Here is a 14,869-nt window from a genome sequence, read left to right as displayed (position 1 = left end):
ATGAGAAGACTTCAGGCATGGGTTTAGCATATTTGAGGAACATCAAGTTGGTCAATTGGTTAGAGTGGAAAGAATGAGGAGGAGTGGTAGGAGATGAGGTCAAGAGGTAGGCAAAGGCCAGCTCGTGTAGTACCTTGAAGACCATGGTAAGGAATCTGGACTTTATTCTAAGAAATCAAAAACTATTGGGTTGTTTTAGGCAGGCATATGATGGGACTTACTTTTTGACAGGATAATTCTGGATGCTGAGTGGAGAATCAATTCCAAAGGGATAAAAATGATAGTTAAGAGACAAGAAGATATTCCAGAAATTTTGACAAGAGCAGATGGTGGCTTTGGACTAGGGTGTGGGAGTGAAGGCAGAAAGGACTGATTCAGGTGCTTTTTTATGGCAGAGAAGACTGGACTGCTAAGGGATTGGAGGTGTGATTCCATGCCCACCAAACAACTTTCCAATTGTAATTTATCTTTTTAGTAGATTTTCCTTCTGGAGAAGGAAGCACTGATCTGGGAACACAGGGATCTGGTTTTCCTGCTAATTCTAATTTTCTTCCCTGAGAATTTGAACTTGAGTCTGAAAGGATTAGGTTACTCTGTAGGTGCTGAGACTGTAGCTTGGACACTCTGAGCTGGTCTCAGCCACGTTTACAACAGAAGGAATGAGAAGATGAGGAAGGTGATCTGAGTGACAGAGAAGAAAGCAGACCACAGCCTAAGGGGAGAAGGGAGATAGAGAAGTCTGAGTCCTGAGCTCTTTCCTGTGCCTGGCTCCAGCCTTACAAAGATCCAGTTCAGTTTCTCACTTCAGTTTTCACAAGGTCATCTCATCCGCCTTGTATTCCAAACCACTCTGGTAATGAAATAAAAATTCTTATTAAGTGCATATAGTTTATGGGGAAAGCAGCATATTTAATTCCACAATATTTTAGAGTGTATCTTGAAGACTTCTAGCTCCTTTGGGAGCTAAAGTATTTTGCTCTGCCTGTATTATTTTAAATAAATAAATATATATTACTGACCTAAAGTATAGAGAAATCATTGTTTTTTTTAAACAAGAGAAAATCAAACAGAAGTTTAGTAACATGCATACATGGAAGAGAACCAGGAAAACTAAGTAACTTTGAGAAATTATTATTAATTATATGTGGTCCCAGGTTACACCAGCAGTATGAGATAAATATGAACCTCCAACAACTACAAGGATGGGGAATAAGCAGTTATTGGGAAAGAATTCTATTCACTGCCTAAAACCTAAAATGAGTTACCTTTGATCTCTGCTCTCGTTTGAAACCTATAATCAATCAGTCAGTAGGATCTGTTACTACTCGCTTCATTTCTGCCTTCCTTTGCATTCCCAAGCTCCCCATCCTCACCCTGGTGTCATCATCACACACCTGGATCACTGCAACAGCTTTCTGGCTGGCTTCCCAGACCCCGCTTTTCTGTGGAGATGGGTTAGGAGTGCAAATCACATGAGGGTAGCACTGATGTGGTTTGGGAAGTGGTGAGTAGTTCAATTTCAGTAGAGCAATGGATTTATATCAGGAAACGGGAGGCAAGTCTGGAAGAAGATTAGCATAGTTGATGGGAGGGCTTTGAATTTTGCACTCTAAAGTTCAGACTATTTGGTGGTCAAAGGGGAGTTTCTTTTTGTTTTGTTTTGTTTTTTCACTTTTGAGGCAAGAGGGGCTCTCCTGCACCTTTGGAAACTCATTCTTGTGGCCTGGGAGGGAGTAGGATGGTGAGATGCCTGAGTGCTGGATATAAGTTCACTGCAATAGGTAAGGTCATGAAAGCCTGAACTGGGGCAGTAATTATGGAGGGGAAATGAAGGGATGCAAGAGAGTGAAGACATAGTCTTTTAACTTTTTTTTTTTTTGGTATCACTCCTTTGTGTAGAAACCTTCAGAGGCTGCCTGCTATTTATCGCTTTATCAATTTCAAGCTCTTGTGCAAGTCTTTATTATCTGATTCTATTCTGTCTGGCTGGTCTGATTTCTCAGGTGATAATAAACCCATTGGAGGCAGGGACCACACTTTATATTTCTGTATACCTGCAGTACTTACCACAGCATAGATGAATAGTAAATACTTGCTGATTAATTGAACCAGAGTCAAAATCTCCCCTACCCTTTGCACAGGCTCCCAAATCTTTTTTTCTCTATGATTTTTTCCAGCTTTCCTTGGTTTACTGAGAGGCACTTCAGCTCTGAGTTAAGGTTTTTAAGTTTATACTAATGCTTTAACATATGGGATCCTGTGTAAATTTTATTAGCCATGGTGTTATGTCTCCTCACAGCTTATGGTCTGGCACATGACAGGGACACATGTCAGAATATGTTAAAACCCCAATTTTTTGTTTGTTTGTTTTTTGCTTTTTGGCTGCACTACATGGCATGTGGGATCTTAGTTCCCTGACCAAGGATTGAACCCTCACCCCCTGCAGTGGAAGAATGGAGTCCTAACAGCTGGACTGCCAGGGAAGTCCCCAAAATGTTTTTTTTGGGGGGGGGGAGGGGAATAGTAAAACTCCAGGAGGCAGAAATTTCTCAGTAATTTGATAGATTTGGTAGATAGATTTGACAGTTAATCTGTATTCTTGTTTTGAGCTAACTCTGAAAAGTAGTTCCAATAAAGTTTATTATTTAGTGCTTGGGTAAATGGTCTCTTTTGATATCTATCTCTATGTCTGTTCATATCTACAACTATTCACTTTGGAAAGGCATCCACCAAACTGTTAACAGTACTTACCTGTGGGAAGGGAAATGGCATTGCAAGGGGAGCAAGTTGAACAAAAACTTTCATCTTTTCATTCTGTACTGTTTTTTATTTATTTTTTGCATGTTTGAACATGTATTCTTGTATTTCTTTTATTATTTAAAAATACATATATTATTAAATTCACATCTTATGGAATTTTAGGTCAATATTTAGAGATCTCATGTCACAAGGATAAAAAGGGGGTGATGACTAAATAAATTGCCTAAAGAGAAAATCGACGCAGGAGATACATTTCCCAGTAGGTCTGCCTCTCAACACATCAATCAGATATGTAGGCCAGATCAAGTCAGCCTTGCTCTGTGGAAGGATATGATCTCATTCTGCAGGCCCCAAAGCTGCAGAATCTTACGGTGCCTATCTGGATGTTCTCTCTTTGCTCTTTGAGATGTCAGTGGATACAAGAAAAGAATATTTCCCTAACCTGGCATTGAAGAAGGCCACACATATGTTCTAGGACAATGACCTGTTAGATCCTACTGCCATACTTAAATCACTTACAGAAGTTCCTGGAAATATACAGCTATCTCCATGTTATTTACCATAGGTATATTAGATCCACAGGAACCCATTCTCAAGATTGACTAGTGCTAATGTTAAAGTCTGACAAACTGCATCATAATATATTCATTTTCTCAGCTTATATGTCTGTGTTATTTGTAATGCCTTAAATTCAGCTGAAATTAAAATGTAAAAAAAATTTTTGCTGCATGTTTTTACTGTTAATAGTAGGAGTAATATAACAGTTTAGAATGTAGATTTACTTATGAAAATCCCAATGTTTCCTGTAAATTCTTAATATCATGCATAGGAATTGGATGAGAGCCAAGGTTTTCTTAAGGTCCCCATAAGAAGACTGACTTTGAAATGAGGCCTAGTTTAAGCATTTGGAAACATTTTTCGACAGTGAGAACTATGCTTGGGTTCTCTGCTTAATTAATGTTCTTGGATTTCACATTTTCAGTCTATTCAACAATGTTTAATTGATAATTAACTCCTCTCAGAGACCTATATGCACGTGAAGCTGGTTTACTTGACTATAATACAACTCTGGATATTTCAAAATCTTTCCAGAAGAGCTGATCTAGTGCTGGTGTCAACCTTTTTTCTTCTTTATTATTTCTGCTTTCACGCGAGTACAACACATCCCAATAATAGAGCTACCAAAAGGCACCTCTACTTATTGTCTTTGTTAAACGCTTATTGGCTGAGAAGACAACAGATACTCTATACAGCTGAGTAACAGAAACTCAAATGGCTCGCTGGAAATGAATGGTATTCATGGGAGAAATAGGTGTGCTTTGTGTATAGAGAAGAGGCTTGCTTCAGTAAGTCATTCTCTAAGCTTCCCGTGGGTAGTGCATTTTATATGCATCTTTCCCCAATGCATTAAAAACTATGTCTCAAGCTAGCTAAATCATATGGACTGTTTGATTTGCCTTATGGTGTCAGAAAACTGTAGTGGCAAAATTTTATTTCCATGACCCAACAATTCCACTCCAGGATACAGACCCAAATGAATTGAAAACAGGTACTCAAATACTTCTACATGAATGTTCATAGCAGTACTATTTATAATAGTCAAGAGGTGGAAACAACCCAAAGTCCATCAAGGGATAAATGGACAAACATATTGTGGTGTGTCCATACAGTACGAAATCATTCAGTCATAAAAAGAAATGATGTAGATGCTACATCCACACGCTACAATGTGGGGAAATCTTAAAAAAACATTATAGTTTTTGAAAGAAGCCAGACACAAAAGGTCACATATTGTATGATTCCATTTATATGAAATAGCCAGGTAAGTCCATAGAACCAGAAAGCTGATTGGTGGTTACTGGAGCTGGGGTGAGGGGGGAATGGGGAGAAATAACGGATATGTGGTTTTATTTTGGAACTGTCTTGGAACTATGTGGATGAGTCAAAAATTGTCCACACTCTGGCTGTAGAATTTAAAAGAATTTAATTAACTTTTAGAAAAGACAAACACATCATTTTTGACATAATCTCCTTGCTTTTCAATACACTTTGTCCATCTGTCAGCAAGCTTTCGCATTCTCTCATTAAATAATGTTTTAAGCTGAGCTGCGAGCCACAAATGCACCGCTGTCTTCACTTCTTCACCAGAAGTGAATCTTTGTCCTCATAGGGCTGCTTTCAGGGGACCAAAGAGGTGAAAGTTCGAGGGACCAAGAACAGGACTATAGAGAGGATGCTTTAATACCTCAAAAAGAAGTTTTTGCAGAGCAGGCCCCAGTGGCCTAATGGATAAGAAGTTTTTGCAGAGTGTCAACAGTGTGGGCAGAAGTGTGCAGATGTGCACACCCTCAGACCACAAAAAACGAATCACTGCACGTTGCTCTTCTTTTGGGTGCAAATCAGAAGTGGGGCATCCATTTTTGCTCACACTGCAATTACAAATGAACTGATGTAACACGTTCACGCCTGCGCAGCAGTGACCAGGGAAACAGCCTTGAATGGAAAGCACTGATAAGACGGTGTGGCCAACAGAAGTTTTAATATAACTGGAGTGTGGATAATGTTTGATTCACCCTCATAGAAAAAGGAGATGAGGGGGCGGAGTCAAGATGGCAGCGTGGGAAGACGCAGAGATCGCGTCTCTCCAAAAATAGAACAGTTACTGGAGGCCAGCGGGGACCTGAGGCCCAAGCAGACCGCTGGAACCCCGCAGCAACCGGGTAGGACCTGGGAGAAGTCAGGGGGGCGGGGAAGGGGAAGCCTGACCAGACCAGCTCCCAGGGGGTGGCTGGGGGGGGGGAGGGGAGAGGTTCCTGCCTGGAGGGACTGCTGGGGGCTGAGGAGATTGGGGAAACCACGATTGGGTTTCTCCCGCCCAGGAGGCCAGGAGGCCAGCTGAGCTCCCAGGCTTGGGGGCCTGTTGGACTCCCCAGCCGGGTCCTCCACTCTCCAAGGCCCCCTCCGGGCTGCCTGGGTCCTGGGGGTGTGGGAAGGAGGGAGGAGGGGCGAGGAGGTGGAGAGGCAGGCAGGAGGGGTTGGGAGCTTTGAGATTAGGGGCCGGGGGAGGCTGGAGGGCGTTTAGCCTGCTCTCCTGGCCAGGGAGGCCGACTGGGCTCCGGGACCTGGTCCTTCACTCTCTGGGTCCCCTCCAGCTGCTTAGAACCTAGGATAGTGGGGGGCGGGGGAGAGGAAGAGAGGCAGATAAGGACCCTACCAGACTGGGAGATCTGGGGAAGTGCGGCAAGTATTACCTTAGCCCAGTTGGCCCTGCGAAGCCTGTTGGGCATCAGAGTCTGGTCTCCTGCCTTTCAGTGCCCCCTGCAGCTATAAGGGTTCTAGGGGAATAGGAGAGAGGGGGTGGGAAAAAAGAGAGCCCAAGGGGGAGGGACCCTCCAAGACTGGAGGACTAGGGGAGGTTGCCTGCATCTCTCCCACCAACTTGGGCCCAGGGAGCCCCTGGGGTACCTTGACCTGGTCCTTTGCTCCCAGGACCAAAGGCATTTCTGGGCCCTTCTACCTCATTGGACCTAAGCCCCATTCCCCACTGCCCCCAGGGCCTTCTCTAAGGGTAAGCTCTGCCCATTGCCTAACTCTCCCCCCCCCACCCCCCCGCCCCCTTGTCTAAGCCCTGTTCCCACAGCCAAGGCCTTTTCTGGCTTTTTTCTTTTTTTTTTTTTCTCTTTATTTTTCCTTTTTCTATTTTTTTTTTCTTCCCACCCCATCACTTAGGATATTGCAGTTGTTTTACAATCCAGTTGTTGCCCCATCATTTTTTAATTTTTTTAAAAAATTTTTTCTAACACATCTGTTAGTTTCCTACTATTGTATTTTTTAGCTTGCTATTGTTCTCCTGTTCTCCTACCTTTTTTTCTTTTCTTCTTCTTTTTTTTTTTTTTTTCATTTTCCCTGCTCCACACAGCTTGTGGGATCTTGATACACAAGCCCAGTGTCAGGCCTGCGTTCCTGAGGTGGGAGCTCTGAGGCCAAAACATTGGACTAACAGGGAAACCCAGTTCCCAGGAAATATCCTTTACTGTGAGGTCTCCCAGAGGTTCTCAACTTAACACCAAGACCCAGCAGGAACAAAATCCCGCCCATCCAAAGTGGGGGGAAAATGAGATGACAAAAAGATATGCCACAGATGAAGGAACAAGGTAAAAATACACAAGACCAAATAAATGAAGAGGAAATAGGAAGATTGCCAGAAAAAGAATTCAGAGTTATGATAGTAAAGATGCTCCAAAATCTACAAGAAACAGTTAAAAAGGAATCAGAAGAACTAAAGAGCAAACAAACAGTACTAGATAACAAAATAACCAAAATTAAAAATACTCTAGATGGCATAAACAACAGAATAACTGAGGCAGAAGAACGAATAAGTGAGTTAGAAGATAGAATGGGGGAAATAACTGCCACAGAGCAGGAAAAAGAAAAAGGAATAAAAAGAATGGAAGACAGTCTCAGAGACCTTGGTGATACATTAAGCACACCAACATTCAAATCATAGGCATCCCAGAAGAAGAAGAAAAAAAGAAAGGGTCTGAGAAAATATTTGAAGAGGTTATAGTGGAAAACTTCCCCAGCATGGGAAAGGAAATAATTAATCAAGTCCAAGAAGCATAGAGAGTCCCATACAGAATAAACCCAAGGAGAAATACACCAAGGCACATATTAATCAAACTAACAAAAATTAAACACAAAGAAAAAATATTAAAAGCAGCAAGAGAAAAGCAACAAATAACACATAAGGGAAAACCCACAAGGATAACAGCTGATGTTTCTACAGAAACTCTGCAGGCCAGAAGGGAGTGGCAGGATATATTGAAAGTCCTGAGAGAGAAAAACCTACAGCCAAGAATACTCTACCCAGCAAGAATCTCATTCAGATTCGATGGAGAAATCAAAAGCTTTACAGACAAGCAACAGTTAAGAGAATTCAGCACCACCAAACCAGCCTTACGGCAAGTGCTAAAGGAACTTTTCTAAGCAGGAAACACAAAAGAAGGAAAAGAGCTACAAAAACAAACCCAAAACAATTAAGAAAATGGTAATAGGAACATACATGTCAATAATCACCTTAAATGTAAATGGATTAAATGCTCCAACCAAAAGACACGGACTGGTTGAATGGATACAAAAACAAGACCCTTCTATGTGCTGCCTACAAGAAACCCACTTCAGACCAAGGGATACATATAGACTGAAAGTAAAGGGATGGAAAAAGATATTCCATGCAAATGGAAGCCAAAAGAAAGCTGGAGTAGCAATACTCATATCAGACAAACTAGACTTTAAAATAAAGACTATTACAAGAGACAAGAAAGGACACTACATAATGATCAAGAGATCAATCCAAGAAGAAGATATAACAATTGTAAATATCTATGCACTCAACATAGGAGCACCTCAATGCATAAGGCAAATGCTAACAGCCATAAAAGGAGACATCGACAGTAACACAATAACAGTAGGAGACTTTAACACCCCACTTACAACAATGAACAGATCATCCAAACAGAAAATAAATAAGGACACACAAGCTTTAAATGACACATTAGACCATCTCGACTTAATTGATATTTATAGGACATTCCATCCCAAAATGACAGAAAACACTTTCTTCTCAAGTGCACATGGAACATTCTCCAGGATAGATCACATCTTGGGTCACAAATCAAGCCTCGGTAAATTCAAAAAAATTGAAATCATATCAAGCATATTCTCTGACCACAATGCCATGAGACTAGATATCAATTACAGGAAAAAATCAGTAAAAAATACAACCACATGGAGACTAAACAATATGCTATTAAACAACCAAGAAATCACTAAAGACATCAAAGAGGAAGTCAAAAAATACCTAGAAACAAATGACAATGAAAACACAACAACCCAAAACTTATGGGATGCAGCAAAAGCAGTCCTAAGAGGGAAGTTTATAGCAACACAGTCCTACCTCAAGAAACAAGAAAAATATCAAATAAACAACCTCACCTTATAGTGAAAACAACTAGAGAAAGAAGAACAAAAAAACCCCAAAGTGAGCAGAAGGAAAGAAATCATAAAGATCAGATCAGAAATAAAGGAAAAAGAAAGGAAGGAAACAACAGCAAAGATCAATGAAACTAAAAGCTGGTTCTTTGAGAAGATAAACAAAATTGATAAGCCATTAGCCAAACTTATCAGGAAAAAAGGGAGAAGACGCAAATCAACAGAATTAGAAATGAAAAAGGAGAAGTAACAACAGACACTGCAGAAATACAAAAGATCATGAGAGACTGCTATAAGCAACTGTATGCCAATAAATTGGATAACCTGGAAGAAATGGATAAATTCTTAGAAAAATACAATCTTCCAAGACTGAACCAGGAAGAAATAGAACATATGAACAGATCAATCATAAGTACGGAAATTGAAACTATGATTAAATATCTCCCAACAAACAAAAGCCCAGGGCCAGATGGCTTCACAGGCGAATTCTATCAAACATTTAGGGCAGAGCTAACACCTATCCTTCTCAAACTCTTCCAAATTATAGCAGAAGGAGGAACACTCCCAAACTCATTCTATGAGGCCACCATCGCCCTGATACCAAAACCAGGCAAAGATGTGACAAAAAAAGAAAATTACAGGCCAATATCCCTGATAAATATAGATGCAAAAATCCTCAACAAAGTACTAGCTAACAGAATCCAACAGCACATTAAAAAGATCATACACCATGATCAAGTGGGGTTTATCCCTGGAATGCAAGGATTCTTCAACATACGCAAATCAATCAATGTGATACACCATATTAACAAATTGAAAGATAAAGACCATATGATAATCTCAATAGATGCCGAAAAAGCTTTTGACAAAATTCAACATCCATTTATGATAAAAACTCTCCAGAAAATGGGCATAGAAGGAAATTACCTCAACATAATAAAAGCCATATATGACAAACCAAGAGCCAACATCGTCCTAAATGGTGAAAAACTGAAAGCATTCCCTCTAAGGTCAGGAACAAGACAGGGGTGTCCAGTCTCACCATTATTATTCAACATACTTTTGGAAGTGTTAGCCACAGCAGTCAGGGAAGAAAATGAAATAAAAGGAATCCAGATTGGAAAAGAAGTAAAATTGTCACTCTTCGCAGATGACATGATATTATACATAGAAAACCCTAAAGATTCTACCAGAAAACTGCTAGCACTAATCGATGAATTTAGTAAAGTAGCAGGATATAAAATTAATGCACAGAAATCTCTTGCATTCCTATACACTAACAATGAAGGAACAGAAAGAGAAATTAAGGAAACTCTTCCATTTACCATTGCAACAAAAAGAATAAAATACCTAGGAATAAATCTGCCTAAGGAGGCAAAAGACCTGTATGCAGAAAACTATAAGACACTGATGAAAGAAATCAAAGACGATACAAACAGATGGAGGGACATACCTTGTTCTTGGATTGGAAGAATCAATATTGTGAAAATGACTATCTTACCCAAAGCAATTTACAGATTCAACGCAATCTCTATCAAATTAGCAATGGCATTTTTCACAGAACTAGAACAAGAAATCTTACAATTTGTGTGGAAACGCAAAAGACCCCGAATAGCCAAAGCAATCTTGAGAAGGGAAGATGGAGTTGGTGGAATTAGGCTTCCTGACTTCAAACTATACTATAAGGCCACAGTGATCAAGACAGTATGGTACTGGCACAAAAATAGAAGGGAAGATCAATGGAACAGAATAGAGAACTCAGAGATAAACCCAAACACATATGGGCAGCTTATCTTTGACAAAGGAGGCAAGAATATACAATGGAAAAAAGACAGCCTCTTCAATAGGTGGTGCTGGGAAAATTGGACAGCTACATGTCAAAGAATGAAATTAGAACACTTCCTAACACCATACACAAAAATAAACTCAAAATGGATTAAAGACCTATATGTAAGGCCAGACACTATAAAACTCCTGGAGGAAAACATAAGCAGAACACTCTATGACATACATCAAAGCAAGATCCTTTTGGACCCACCTCCTAGAATCATGGAAAGAAAATCAAGAATAAACAAATGGGACCTAATGAGACTTAAAAACTTTTGCACAGTGAAAGAATCCATAAACAAGACAAGAAGACAACCCTCAGAATGGGAGAAAATACTTGCCAATGAAGCAACAGACAAAGGATTAATCTCCAAAATATACAAGCAGCCCATACAGCTTCATACCAAAAAAGCAAATAACCCAATCCACAAATGGGCAGAAGACCTAAATAGACATTTCTCCAAAGAAGACATACAGATGGCCAACAAACACATGAAAAGATGCTCAACATCACTAATTATTAGAGAAATGTAGGTCAAAGCCACAATGAGGTATCACCTCACACCGGTCAGAATGGCCATCATCAAAAAATCTAGAGACAATAAATGTCGGAGAGGGTGTGGAGAAAAGGGAACTCTCCTGCACTGTTGGTGGGATTGTAAGCTGGTACAGCCACTATGGAAAACAGTTTGGAGGTTCCTTAAAAAACTAAAAATAGAACTACCATATGACCCAGTAATCCCACTACTGGGCATATACCCAGAGAAAACCATGATCCAAAAAGAAACAAGTAGCATAATGTTCATTGCAGCACTGTTTACAATAGCCAGGACATGGAAGCAACCTAGATGCCCATCAACAGATGAATGGATAAAGAAGATGTGGCACATATATACAATGGAATATTATTCAGCCATAAAAAGGAATGAAATTGATCTATATGTCATGAGGTGGATAGACCTAGGGTCTGTCATACAGAGTGAAGTAAGCCAGAAAGAGAAAAACAAATACTGTATGCTAACACACATATATGGAATCTGAAGAAATGGTACTGATGAAACCAGTGACAGGCAAGAATGGAGATACAGAAGCAGAGAATGGACTTGAGGACATGGGCTGGGGTGAGGGGCAAAGCAGAGGTTGGGATGAGGTGAGAGAGTAGCATAGACATATTCACACTACCAGCTGTAAAATAGATAGCTAGTGGGAAGTTGCTGTATAACAAAAGGAGATCAACTTCATGGGAGATGCCTTGGAGGGCCAGGATGGGGAGGGTGGGTGGGAGTCACGGGAGGGAGGGGATATGGGGTATGTGTGTAGATGCAGCTGATTCACTTTGGTGTACCTCAGAGATGGGTACAAGAGTGTAAAGCAAATATATTCCAATAAAGAGTTTTTAAAAAAGAAAAGAAAAAGGAGGTGATTGCACAACATTGTGAGTGTATTGGATATTACAGGCCACTGAAATGTTCATTGTGAAATAGTTAATTTTATGTTATATGAATTTCACCTCAATAGAAAAACTAGAAAAACAAAAAATCTTTATTTCCAAGGGTTTCCAAGGGTTTCTAATTAGTGGTTGTGAGAGGGAACAGCAGAATGCTGGCAGGTAATTTGGACATCAAGTTCCTTTGATTTGAAGTGTGGGCGAGGAGTTTAAAGGAGGTGATGTGTCTCCGTAACAGGTCACTCCCTTTCCCATATGCACTGCACTCAAGGAATGCAAGGCCCTTACTATTGTGAAAGGGATGGTGCCAGAACCCTTGCCCCTAGTAGGTAGTCAGTGGGAGCTGTGGGTAGGGAAAGTCAGTCATTACCAACATGCTGCCCCTTCCCTGGAGTATCCTTCTTAGTGTGTCCAGTGCTCTATTAACAATGCGGAGCGTTCGAGGATACAAGTACACTTGAACAGCAACATTTCCCAAAGTGTGCTCTGTGGGATATCAACCCCATAAGATGGTCTTCTACTCAAAAACAGCTTCTGTGGTCAAATGAGCTGGAAACCACTATATTCTATACTTCCTCCTGGAGATCCCTGATGTCTGCTAGTACACAAAGAAATTTGAGGATGCCTGTAGCAAGAAAACCTTGTGAGCTCTGTTTACTCTTGACTTTCCCAAACCTTCTCCGTCACAGGACCCCTTTGAAGTGGAGAGCATAGTACTGAGAGTGTGGGAAATGCTGCTCTGTGGTAATAGTCTAGCCTTGATTTGTTTAGGATGATTGTTCAGTTCTCGAAAAATCATATTAAATAAAATCCTAAATTATCCAGAAAACTGAAGGCAAGCAGTGGTATGTCAGCTAGGAAGGGAAGATTCTAAATTTTTGTACCACTCTGGTTTACCACTGCCTGACTCGGCAGGTGACAACCTTTTCTCATGGGACTGACTCATCAAAATGCTGCATGGCTTTGCTGGTTAAACACCTGAGAATCAATTTGAAACTGCAGTTATGTATAAAAATACTCACCAACCGCAAACCTCTATTAAATACACTAATGGTTGCAAGCTGGGGAAAATAAGAATTTGATTGCAAGACTGAATGCAAATGTGATAGAATCCAAAATTCTCAATTAAACTGGAAAAAGATTTGACTTCTTAGCTTTTTCTATTTCCCATCCTTCTCACTTTATTCCTTTAAAATTGTCAAAGCAGTTTACAGGCTTAATAGAACAGGTTAGACAACTTCATAGAAATTACTTAATAAGCATTTGTAACAGTGACAGGTGTTGTTAGGCCAGTAGCTTCTTGAAACAAAACGCTTGAGCTTAGTCATTAAAACATTTTATGAAGTGTCAGTATTGATTCATGTTTTCTGCTGCAAATAAGAATTCTTTCTAAATTCCAATATGGAGGAATCTGTTGGTGTAGCACGTTCTACTCCCTGGTGTAATGTGATTTTCCATGCTGTCAAGTATTTAAAATTTTTCTCAGTATATATAATCACTAATGAATTGATGATGACAAATGTGATTATTATATTTGGTGGTTCCAAGTCCCTCTGCCAGTCTGGTGTACAGGATCTTTTTATGGGCTCCTGAGCTGTTCCAAAGTGAGCAAATAACAGTAAACACTGGTCTGGCAAAGAACGAGGCTTGCTTTCTGGGTTCTCAGCCAGGTGTCAGAGAGGAAGGTTTAGCAGTAATAGGGAGACCATTTTTAGGAAGACTATCTTCCAACTGTCTTAGAAATTACAATAAATTAAAATATTTCTGAGAAAGAAATTTAAAATACATCTTTCCTTGAATTCATTTCATCCACTCTGTCAGAAACAATCTCTTTGGTACAATTGTTTTGCATCTAATTTTGCCAACTATCACTGCCTAGGGAACAAAAGCAAAAATAAACTCAAAAGACTGAAACCCAGCAAAATTTTTTGTTTTTTACTTCTTTACACTTACTATTTAGTTAAAATTTAAAAGATTAACAATTTCTAGTGTTTGGGGGATATGCAGAAATTGGAGCTCTTATACCTTGCAGGTAAGAGTATAAAGTGGTAAAACCACTTTGAAAAGCTGTTTGGTACTTTATTACGCACAGTCTAGTAATTCCACTCTAGGTATTTACCCAAAAGAAATAAAAAATCAAGTCCATACAGAGATTTGTAGACATATATTCACAGAAGCTTTTACTACACCAAATGTCCATCAACAGGAGAACAAACAACTATTATATTTTTACGTAGATGGATAAATCCAGCAAAATATTGATTTTCATATTAGCAAATCAGGATTAGACTGGAGTGAAAAGAATCCTGCTAAAAATAAGACCTGTGAATTTTGGGCTGCCTGCAAAGATTTTTCCCACTTTCCTTTCCCAGAAAAACTCTTATTTGTTCTTCAAGATCAAATAAATGTTACTTCCTTTATCAAACCATCCCTAACTTCCAGGTAGTTACAGTCCTCTATATTTATAATACTGGATGTATTCCATTATTATTGTACTAAAACCACTGTAATTACTTATTAACATGCTTCCCTCCCCCTACTAGACTAGGATGCCCATGGAGGGCAGGAATCACCATTCATTCAACACAAATTTATTGAGTGATGCTATGTGCCAGCAGGCCATTTCGCTACTCCCTAAGAATATAGTATTCATCTTTTTATTCCTAACACTTAGTACCTGCCTGTCCCATCATGGAGCAGGCACTCCATAATGAGTTGCTAAATAATTGAATAACTGAGTGAAAGGATGAATGAATGAATCTATTCCATTGTGTAATGTAGAAAAGGTACCAGTTTTGCAGTACAGTTTGTTTCCCAATTTGCAAACAGAATAGGTACAGAGAA

This window comes from Hippopotamus amphibius, chromosome 4 (assembly GCF_030028045.1).
Source record: "Hippopotamus amphibius kiboko isolate mHipAmp2 chromosome 4, mHipAmp2.hap2, whole genome shotgun sequence".
Lineage (NCBI taxonomy): Eukaryota > Metazoa > Chordata > Mammalia > Artiodactyla > Hippopotamidae > Hippopotamus > Hippopotamus amphibius.
The sequence above is the reverse complement of the archived record's forward strand: the minus strand, read 5'-3'. Positions refer to the sequence as shown.